Source organism: Petaurus breviceps, unplaced genomic scaffold, assembly GCF_028583685.1.
Source record: "Petaurus breviceps papuanus isolate PSGF00001 unplaced genomic scaffold, PetGlider_PUasm1.0 41, whole genome shotgun sequence".
In the NCBI taxonomy this organism is placed as follows: domain Eukaryota; kingdom Metazoa; phylum Chordata; class Mammalia; order Diprotodontia; family Petauridae; genus Petaurus; species Petaurus breviceps.
This window is the reverse complement of record NW_027186320.1, coordinates 4,614,283-4,626,410: the sequence shown is the minus strand read 5'-3', so window position 1 is coordinate 4,626,410 and position 12,128 is coordinate 4,614,283. Positions and strand designations below refer to the sequence as shown.

The window sequence follows — 12,128 nt, the reverse complement described above, 5'->3', positions numbered from 1 at the left end:
AAGAGCTGCATAAACTGTACTAAGAAAAGGTACTTAACATTAGAATGAATAGGGAACATTAGAATGAATAGGGAACATTAGAATGAATAGGGAAGCAGGAACCACCCCTGCAGGTACTCCTGAATCTGAATCTTGTATCCAAGTTTGCCCCACCTTCAGGGAGAATAGGAGATAGGCCAAGCCCCAGCCCAGATTAAAGAAATATACAGAAGAGATTGCAGACCCCATATTTGTTTAATAATATATTGGAAGAATGGATCAACTATTGTGACTAAGGCACAGCTCGATACTGGGGCTGAGGCACACTTATCTATGGAAACCCTGATAAGTTTAAACATGGAAATCCTATTATCATCACAGGTCTAGGAGGGGCTGAAATATCAGCCAGACAAGTTAAAATAACAATGAAAATTGGGCAGTTACCTAAGAAAGAATATACTGTGGTTATTGTACCCATTCCTGAATACATCATTGGAATAGATGTATTGAGAGGCATGACTCTGAATTTACCTGAAGGGAGATACCAATTTGCTGTATGGAAGATAGAAATTAATACAGTTTTAGTGGGAAAAATAAAAATAGACCCAATCACTTTACCTGAACCTTCTGAAGTGATTACTTTAAAACAGTATCATGTGCCAGGTAGGAAAGATGAAATTGCCACTCCTATAAAGGAATATGTTGAAGCAGGAGTGTTAGTCCCTACAACCACAAGATTGAATAATCCTGTCTGGCCAGTAAGAAAATCAGATGGGACATGGAGAATGACTGTGGATTATAGATAGTTGAATAAGGTGACTCCTTCTTTATATGCTGCTGTTCCAGATACCATCACCTTAACAGAAAGGATCCAGACATATGATGGGATTGGTATGCAGTTATTGACTTTGCAAATGCCTTCTTCACCATCCCAATAGACCATAAATAATGGGACCATTTCTCTTTCACTTGGCAGGGTAGATAATATACTTTCACCTGCTTGCCTCAAGGGTACATACATAGCCCCACTATTTGTCATAGGATTGTGGCTGAACATTTGGATAAATTAAAGCTACCTGTGGTACAGCTTACCCACTACGTTGATGATATCATGATACAGGGAAAAAATGCAAAAGAAGTGGAGAGTAGTTTGACCATTCTAATTGAGCATATGAAAAGTAAAGGGTGGAAAATTAACCCTGCAAAGGTTCAAGGACCAGCTCAAAATGTGAAATTTTTGGGTATACAATGGAACAAGGGGCTACGAGAGATTCTTCCTCTAGCCTGACAAAAGATTCAGGATTTTCCTACCCCTACCAATAAGAAGGAGGCACAAAAGTTCATAGGATTGTTTGGATACCGGAGGCACCACATTCCACATTTGACACAGATTTTAAAGCCATTATATAGAGTCACACGGAAGAAATATGAATTCGATTGGGCACTTGAGCAGAGTGAAGCTTTTGAAGAAGCCAAGGCTGCCATACAATTGACCCTAGATTTGTGGCCCATGCAAAATGGTCCAGTGGAATTGCAAGGTACTGTACAAGTTGATTATGCAAACTGGAGCTTATGGCAAAAACAACAAAGCCAAAATGTGATAGAGCCACAAATGTGAGAGACACTGTGGCAGTCACAAGATGTCTGAGGGGGTGCACGTAACCTCTGAGGGACAGGAGCTTGGAGATGTGGAGGCCGACTCTGCCGGGCTGAAAGGGCTGACATGGCATTGAGCGCAGGGCCTTGGGATCCGACTTTGCCAGGTTGGGAAAGGCTGACGTGGCATTGAACGTGCCTTATCAACACGGACTCCTCTTAACACATACTCCTTTGCCTTGCACTAGGGAGAGTGAACGATTGGCTCCCACATGGCATGGGACAGTAAGAAGAATGATAAGGATATTAGGGAAAAAGCAAGGGGAGGCTCCTCCTCTCTCTCTCTTTTTCTCTCTCTCTTTTCCTCCCTCTCTCTCTCCCTCTCTCTCTCTCTCTCTCTCTCTCTCTCTCTCTCTGTCCCGCTCTCTCTGTCCCACGGTTCGATTCTGCTGTGTTCTGATGGCCACACTGTTAAGATGTAACTGAATAAAGAGCAGCCTCGCTTGGCAACCTCCGTGTCCTTGGGTGTTCTGTGGGGGTGAGTTCTTCTTGGAGACAAGAAGCCGGAGATGTCTGAAGACCGGGTATAAGGTAAGACAAGGCTGGAGCTGGGAAGGAGAGCCCAGCAGAAATGTATCCTTAGGATTTTGGTGTAGGAAACTCCCTTCATCTGGCATCCAGTACATACCTTTTGAAAAGCTGTTGTTCGCTGCATATTGGGCTTTGGTGGAGACTGAACAACTGACTCTGGCCATGAAGTCATATTAAGGCATGGAATCCCGATTATGACCTGGGTAATGAGTATCCCAGCTTCTCACAGAATTGGACATGCCCGAGAGGCTATTATAATCAAATGGAAGTGATATATTCAAAAAAGAGTGAAAACAGGCAAAAGCGGAGTATCTGCTCTACATGAATCTATAGCAAACATAGAAATTGAGAGGAATGACCCAACCCCTGAGTCAATGAAACAGTTGGTACAGTCCAGTGTAAAATGGAATCAGGGATATGATGTATTAATTGAGGAACAAAAGAGACATGCATGGTTTACTGATGGGACAGCAAAATATTTGAGGCAAAAAAGACATTGGAAAGCAGTGGCCTATAACCCATGTACTAGAAGGACTTTGGAAAGTACTGGGATAGGTGCAAGTAGCCAATATGCTGAACTTATGGCAGTATATCAAGCCACCAAAATAGAACAAGGAGGACAGTGTCATATATTCACTGATTCATGGGCGGTAGTTTATGGGTTAGCTACATGGATGCCCATGTGGAAAAATGATAATTGGGAAATTCATGGAAAACAAATTTGGGGCAAAGAATTATGGGAAGATATCTGGAACATGTCTTTGGTCATTGACTTGTCAGGTTTTCATGTAGATGCTCATATGGCCCTCACCACACCAGAATGTGAATACAATGCTCGTGTTGATCGACTGGCAAAGATTGCTACTGAACATATTGTCCCTACTTTGACAACAACCGATGATCCAGTATTAGTAAAATGGGTGAACCAAACTGCAGGCCATCTGGGGGTCCAGGCCACACAACAGTGGGCACAAGATTGAGGTATTAGTATCTCTCATTCACTGTTAAAACAGATAGCAGAAGAATGTCATATATGTCAATTGGAAAAGGAGCACACTATTCCTCAGGTAGTAACTGGAGAAATAGCAACAGGAAAAGTCCTAGCCCAAATCTGGGAAATAGATTATATTGGTCCACTTCCAGTAGATAAAGGATGCATATTTATATGTACTTGTGTTGACACCTATTCAGGTGTACTAGTTGCTTGTCCTTTTAAGAATGGAACCCAGAAAATACATTTGTAAACTCTCGATCTCATAAGTCTATATTATGGAACCCCACTGCAGATTCAATATGACAATGGGTCACATTTCAAAGTCAATGAAACAAAGAAGTATTGTATAGTAAACAATATAGAATGGATATATCATATTCCATATTATCCAGAAGCACCTGCGTTAATTGAAAGAATGAATGGATTACTGAAACAACAGTTGAGGAAGTTAAGTTCCAATAATTCTTATCAACATTGGAAGGATAATTGGTTAATAGCTTTACATAATTTGAATAATAGACCATTGGGAGGAAGTACAACTCTAGCCAGAATGATGACCCCAAATCTGCAAAGTAGTAAACAACAAACACATAAGATCCCAAATATTTAGTATTGGATCTTGAGTCCAGATGTCGCAGCACAGTACCCAGGAACACCTGGTTCAGTGGGGTATGATTTACATTGTTTAGAGGATTTTTGGTTGGACAGAAAAGAAATAAGAAAAATATCCACTGGAATATACATACGAATCACTAAAAATCACTTTGGACAGATATTACTCAAATCAGGATTAGCAGGTCAAGGAATACATGCATTGGCTGGAGTAAAAATAATAATTATAATGGAGAAATTGTTTTAACATTCCATAATTTATGTGAAGGGCCCATACAGATTCATGAAAATGATAGCATAGTTCAAGTGATTATTGTTCCTTGTAAAACAATACCAAGTGTAAAAACTGACCCTCCTACCAAAATAACTGTCACAGGAACTGAAGGATTTGATTCTACTGATAGAATAAAATCAGGAGCTAAAGTATGGGTAAAACGGAAGCCAGATAATGTTCCAAAGGCTTCAGAGATTATAGCACATGGGAGGGATAGCACTGTAACTATTGTTTATTCTGGAAAAGGTAATTACAAAATTGTACCCTTAACTCATTTATTCTACCATGAGTGAGGCTACAATAGTCTGGTTATTGTCGCGTTGCTTCTTCTTGACTTTTTGTCTGTTCACCTTGTTTTCTACATTTATTTCCGCAGGCTTGGTACCCTCCACCTGTAGATGCCTGATAGCTTAAGCTGGATGTCACCCCCTGTGTGCAAATGTTATGTGTGACCCTTGGACCTGGAATCAAGCACATTAATAACTGACCTCTCATATGGGACCCCTTGGGACAGGGACAGCTCTACATCCAATTTCAGCAGCAAGTAGTCATGGAAGAAGATAACTTCACCCCTTACCTCAAGATTTTGGGGCCTGATTTGTTCGGGGTATGGGAATGATGGGGAGCTTGTGCTCAAGCCCCACCCTAAAATATGGTTTTCTGAGTTTATTGTGTGCTATCCTTGTTATATTGTTTGGAAATTCTGTTGATACCAGTTATTCCTAATGTATTTTTGACAAGTAAGGACATGAAAGATCTTGGGGCTGAATGTAAGGGTTAGGGGATTTAAAGATCTTCCATGACCCATTGGACTTGCTGACGTAGCAGGAAGGGGTGGAGCAAGAGGAAGCAGAAGCCAAGCTAGAGTTCCTGCAGTGACTGGCAGTGGTGGTGGCAGCATCAGTGGCAGCAGCAGTAGAGGCAGCAGCAGTGGTAGTGGTTGTGCCTAGGTGGAGGTGGAGGAACGAACCCCTTTTTGAGCCAGCCAGAATTTCTGCCAAGGACTCCTGCTGAGGACTGCTAGGGGCTGGACCTTCTAGGAGCACACTTCCTAGATGCTGAGTAGTTATTGTGAGTGGGGAGAGGAAACTTTGCCTGAGGAAGCTTGTTCTGTTTTAAAGGCTTGAGAATGTGGATGCTTTCTTCTTTATTTACCTGTGTCAATTTCATAACTACTCTGATGGCTTTGACTTTCTGGTTTTGGGTCTCAGTCATTTGGTATTTTAATAAATGTTTTAGCTTTCCCCCCATCTAGAGAGCCTGATATATTTTGTGAGTAATAACCACATCATCATATTTATAATTGCTATAGGCGTCGTGAATATTGCATTGCTGATACAGATATGAAACACATTATGTCTTTTAAACAAATTTCCCTCAAGTTTTTAATACAGTACCTTATTCATGAAAAGTACTCAAATAATATAGCTTTTATGAAATTATCACTGAAATTTATAATTTGCTATAATTTAATTTAACTTTCCTTTGGATTTTATATCATTTTGAAAATAAAGTTATATATTTCTTGTCATTTTTCTAAAGGTTTTGATGTATTCCTTGGCTAAAACCATACAAAAAATATTGACTTGTGATACAATTGAATTCAACAAATATTTATTGTGTCTTTTATGTGTAAGGAACTGTCTTAGATACTGTAGATAAAAATAAAAAAAAAATTAAACTTCTTACACTAAGGGAAAATATCTTCACTAAGTGATGCCAACATGTAACCAAGTTGACAGTTCAATGAAAATTGAGGTGGAAGTGAGCACTGAAAACTGAGGAGACATGGTTTTACTTCACAGCTTGGTGGGACACAGACTGAGCCTTGAGGGAAGATAAGAATTCTGAGGTATAGAGGACAGAGTGTATTCTTGGTATGAGGCGTGTCATGTCTATGAGTTTGAAAAAAAAAAAGATGTGTGTACATATGTATGCATCGATATATATCATACAGTTTTTTTGTATTTATAATGTATTTTTCCCCAGTTACATATACAAATAATTTTCAACAATTTGTTTTTAAAAATTTGAGTTACAATTTCATTTGCTTCCTCCCTCACCACTGCCCTCATTGAAAATGCAAGCAATTCCATACAGAATATATATGTGTAGTTGTGCAAAATGTAATTATAATAGTCATATTGTAAAAGAAAAAAGAATAGACAGAAAACCTCCAGAAAAACAAAGTGAAAAAAGTATGCTTCAATCTGAATTCAATCACCATTAATTCTTTCTCTGGGGATGGATAGCATTTTTTCATCCTAATTCCTTCAGAGTTGTCATGGATCATTGTATTGCTGAGAATAGGTAAGCAATTCACAACAAATTGTTTCTTCGGGGCTGTTTGAATATTTTCTCCTTGATCTGGGAATTCTGGAACCTGGGTATAATATTCCTAGGAGTTTTCTTTTTGGGATCTTTTTCAAGAGGTGATTGGTGGATTCTTTCAACCTCTATTTTGCCCTCTGGTTCTAAAACATCAGGGCAGTTTTCTTTGAGAACTTCCTGGAGGATGATTTCTAGGTTTTTACTTAGATCATGGCTTTCAGGTAGTCCAATAATTTTTAAATTATCTCTCCTGGATCTATTTTCCAGGTTAGTGGTTTTTCCCATGAGATATTTCACATTGTCTTCTATTCTTTCATTTGTTTGGATCTGTTTAACAGCATCTTGATTTCTCCTAAAGTCATTAGCTTCCATTTGCTCCAATCTAATTCTGAAGCAATGATTCTCCTTATTGAACTTTTGAGATTCTTTTTCAATCTGGCAAATTTGGCTTTTTAATATATTATTCTTCTCATTGCCTTTTTAAGCCTCTTTTGCCATTTGAGTTAGTCTATTTTTTTATGGCAGTATTTTCTCAGTCAGGCTGCTGACTCTCATTTCATAATTTTCTTGCATTGTTCTCATGTCTCTTCCCCATTGTTCCTCCACTTCTCTTATCTCCTTCTAAAGGTCCTCTTTGACCTGCAACCCACTCATATTTTCCTTTGAAGTTGTGGTGTAGGATTTCTTACTTCACTGTCTTCCTCCTCTTCCAGGCTTTGCTCCTTTTTTCCCCCAAAATAGGAGTCTAATGTTGTAATCTTCTTTCTGCTTTGTTTCCTTTGCCTGGTTATGTTGCCCCTGAGTCACATGACCCCTGGGATTTTTGTCACAGTGGGACTCTCCCACCAGACAGGGGAGCTTTGGTCCCAAATGCTGTGTTTTTCTCAGCTGCTTGAGGTATTAGATGGGTGCCCTCTCTGAACTCTCCCCACACTCTGACAAGCTGGACACACACCCCAGGACCTCCACCCTAGAGAGCAATCCAGATCCCAGCAGGTTAAAGAAAGAGTGATTGCCCCTCCAACTGGTGCTTGGTCCCTCTACACTCTGCAGGCCAGGAGCTGAAGCTGCCACATGACCCTGGCTGGCTGTGCCATCGGCTCAGTGGCTTCTCGCCCCTGGGGCAAAAGCCAAGCACTCCCACTTACTGGGTCCCAAAGTCCAGACTGCACTGACCTCACACTTTGTCATTTACATCTATGTGTTGGTAAATCTGGAAATGGTCACAGGACTGCTGATCTGTAGTCCCTCTAGCCGTGGGCTGGTCAGCCCTGCCTTGAGTCTAAAGGCTTGGGGTGAGTCTGGGTTCAGGTCCCAGAGCTCTGTGCTGGCCAGTTCCTGCCAGCCTGCAGGGCTGTCCTCAGCTGGAGGTTAGCTTCTCTGTGTCAGTTTGTGGGCTCTGCAGCTCCAAAGTTTGTTCAGAGTCACCTATTTACTTGGATTGGGGAAGGTGGAAAGCTGAACAGTGGGGAGGTTCTGCTTCTACTCTGCCATCTTGACTCCACCCCAAGAATATCATATTCTAATCCCTTTGGTCCCTTAATGTAGAAGCTGCTAGATCTTGTGTTATCCTTATTGTGTTTTCACAATATTCAACATATTTCTTCCAAGCTGCTTGTAATATTTTTCCTTGATGTGGGGACTCTGGAATCTGGCTATAATATTCCTAGGAGTTTTATTTTTGGAATCTTTTTCAAGAGGTGATTGGTAAATTATTTCAACTTCTATTTTGACCTCTGTTTGTAAAATATCAAGGCAATTTTCCTTTAGAATTTCTTGAAGGATGATTTCTAGGTTCTTTTTTTGATCATGGCTTTCAGGAAGTCCAAAAATTTTTAAATTATCTACCCTAGATATATTTTCCAGGTCAGTGTTTTTTCCAGTGAAATATTTCACATTGCCTTATATTTTTTTCATTTGTTAAGATCTGTTTAATAGTATCTTGATTTCTCATAAAGTCATTAACTTCCATTCTCTCCAATCTAATTCTGAAGGAATTATTCTCTTCAGTGAGCTTTTGAAATTCTTTTTTCCATCTGGCAAATCTTGCTTTTTAAGGCACTCTTCTCCTCATTGGCTTTTTGGGCTTCTTTTGCCATTTGACTTAGTAATTTTTTAAGGAGTTATTTTCTTCAGTCAGGTTGTTGACTCTGTCTTTATGCATTTCTTGCATCATTTTCATTTCTCTTCACAATTTTCCTTCCACTTCTCCTACTTGATTTTCAAAATCCTTCTTGAAATCCTCTATGGCCTATAATCAGTTCCTTTTTCCTTGGGAGCTTTTGGTACCAGAGTTCCTACATGGTTGTCTTCCTGCCTTGCCATAATTTGATCCTTTTTGTCCCCCAAAAAAGGAATTTAAGTTTTGACTGCTGTGCTTGCATTACTTTCTTTGCTTGTTCCTGTTGCCACTCAATTAACTTGACTTTTGAGCTTTTTGCCACAGTAGAACTCTGTTTCAAGAGAGGAGAGCTTTGTCCCAAATTACTGTTTTTTGCTTTTTTTTCAAATGCTGGAGCTATTATTAGTGTGGCCTCTCTAAAACCTCCACAGTATCTGGCACTTGGTCAAACACTTCAGGACCTCCACCCAAGACAGTGATCCAGATCCAAGCAGGTTAAAGCAAGAGCAATTATCCCTCAGAATGGTTGCTTGGTCCCACTATGATCTACATGCCAGGACCTCTGAAGCAGCCATAAGGTTGTGGCGGCATGTCTTAATGTCTCTGCTGCTTATTGCCTTCTTGCCCCAGGGCAAAGCCTGGACTGAGCTCTAGGTCCCCCTGTTCCCACAAAGTCCACACTGATCTTTTACATTGCCTTTGGCATTTATGGATTGATTATTCTGGAACCCTCCACAACTGCTGGTGATCCCCTCTCCCATGGTCCACTCCAACCATTGCTGGTCTGGGCCACCCTGGAGCTAAAAGCAAGGTCTCATGGAGGACTTGACTTGGCTTCTAGCTCTCTGATCAACCCTTTCTTCCCACCTGCTGTGCTGCCTTCAGCAAGAGATTTGTTTCTCTCTGTCATTTTGTGGCTTCTCTATCTCTAAAGTTTGTTTAGAGACATATTTTATGGGTATTTGAGGTGGTTATGGGGGGAGCTCATGGTGTTTTCCTGCTTCTACACTGCCATCTTGGCTCCACCCCCCAGCTCATCATTTCTTATAATGCTATAGTAGTCCATGATAATAATATACAACAACTTATTCAACCATCCCATGTTTGATGGAGACCTCCTCAATTTCGAATTCTTTACTCCCAGAAAAGAGCTGCTATAAATATTTTTTGTACATATAGGTCCTTATCCTTTTTATTTTTGTTGTTTTCTTTTTTAATATCTTTTGGGATTGCTAGGTCAAAGGGTATAAATGATTTTATAGCCTTTGGAAATAGTTGCAAATTGATCTAAATAATAGTTTAATCAGGTTAAAACTCTGAAAATAGTATTCTAATGGCCACTTTTCCCTAATTCCCTCCAACATTTGTCATTTATCTTTTCTGTACTATTATGCAATCTTATAGGTATGAGGTAGTACCTCAGAATTGTATTAATATGTACTTCTCCATTACTCCTTCCACTATTCTGCTTTATGTTCCATCACCACCCCCATTTCTTATCCCTGTCCCATTTTACTTTCTTGGAGGTTCAGATAGATTTTTATACCCTATTGCCTGTGTTTATTATTCTCTCTTTGAGTCAGTTATGATGAGAGTAAGGTTCACTCACTCCTTCTCAGTTCACACCTCTTCCTCTCCACTGTAAAAGTTTTTTCTTGCCTCTTTTATGTGAGATAATTTACTCCATTCTATCTCTCCCTTTCTCTTTTTTTCCAAGTTCATTCCTCTCTCCCCTTTTAATTTTATTTTTTAGATATGATACTTTCAAGTTCAACTGACATATATGTACATATAGATATACAGATATTCATATATACATAAACATATGCATGCGCATACACAATGCATACATATATTCATATATGCATGCATATGTATACACATCCATACATGTATACATGCATACACACCCATACACACATAAATATATACATATGAACATACATACGTATTCTTTCTCACTACTCTAATTATGAGTAAGGTCTTGTGAGTTACAGATATCATTTACCCATGTAGGAATGTAAATAGTTTAACCTTATTGAGTTCCTTATGAATTCCTTTTTCTATTTACCTTTTCTTGATTCTTGCATTTGGAAGTCAGATTTTCTTTTCAGCTCTCGTCTTTTCATCAAGAAAGCTTGAAAGTCCTCTATCACACTGAATGTCCAATTTTTCCCCCTGAAGGATTATACTCAGTTTTGCTGTGAACATGATTCTTGGTTGCAATCCTAGATTTTTGCTCTCTGGAATATTGTATTCCAAATCCTCTGATCACTAATGCAGAACCTGCTAAACCTTCTGTTATCCTGACTGTGGCCCTGCCCTACTTCATTTTATTTTTTTCCTTTCTGCATGCTTGCAATATTTTCTCGTTGACCTCAAAACTCTGGAATTTGGCTATAATATTACTGACAGTTTCCTTTTTTTAAGTCTCATTTAAGACATGATCTATCTGTTCTTTCAATTTTTATTTTACCGTCTGGTTATAGAATATCAGGGAAAATTTCCCTGATAATTTCTTGAAAGATATGTGTAGGCTCTTTTATTTATTTATTTTTATCATGACTTTCAGGTAGTGTAAAAATTTTAACATATCTCTCCTTAATCTCTTTTCCAGATCAGTTGTTTTTCCAATGAAACATTTCACACTGTGTTCTATATTTTCATTCTTTTGACTTTGTTTTATTGCTTCTTGGTTTCCCTTAAAGTCATTGGCTTCTATTTACTCCATTTCAATTTAGGGCAATTATTTTATTTAGTGAACTTTTGGATGTCCTTTTCCATTTGGCCCGTTTTGCTTCTTATGACATTCTTCTCTGCATTGTTTATTTTAGTAACACCAATAAAATAAAACAATTTATTGTGTAAACATTAAAAAAAGTTAATAGACAAAACAATAATTTATCCCAATTATTTGCATTGATTGCGGTAAAATCTTTTAACCACTTTTTCACAGTAATTTTCCTACCACCTTGTTTTACCTGAAGTAAGACATTTGTGGCCAGAGAATATATGGAACAGACACTTTTTGTCTAAATACCACCAAGTACTTAAAGGCTACTGGTGGCTGAATCATTAATTGGTATGCATAAGACATTAGCAACAAGCAGAGGCATTCCCCGTTACAATGTTAAGTCAAGACTTTAGTTTGGGTCATTAACAGACCTTCAACTAGATCAATCTTTTCTTATTAGACCTTTGTTCAAAACAAAACAAAACCTATTGTGCAGCTAGGTGGCACAGGGGATAGAGGACCGGCCCTGGAGCCAGGAGGACCTGAGTTCAAATCCAGCCTCAGACATTTGACACTTAGTAGCTGTGTGACCCTGGGCAAGTCATTTAATCCCAATTGCTTTGCTAAAAAAACAAAACAGAACAAAAAGACATCTCTCAACATAGTAACATCCCCAGGTAACAACTTGTCAAATTCAGCCTGGGTACACAGACTGGTGGCTTTTTCTCAGCTGGAAAAACATGTTTATGCTAGCAGACATCTCATCTCAAACAATTCTCATTCTAGAGGGTGCATGTTGTCTCCCAGGCTTAGACTAGCTCAGATACCCTCTGAGCAGCCATAGAGGTGGGGCTGCCTTGTTACAAGTTATAAGTGGGGAGAAGAAGTGGGTTTT

At 39.1% G+C, this 12,128-nt stretch overlaps 1 protein-coding gene across 1 annotated transcript in view; it reads right to left on the bottom strand.

Moving 5' to 3' along the window:
* The window catches only part of LOC138171049 (cadherin-9), a 258,694-nt gene that overhangs the window by 157,528 nt on the left and 89,038 nt on the right, over positions 1–12,128 (bottom strand). The window lies entirely within an intron of this gene.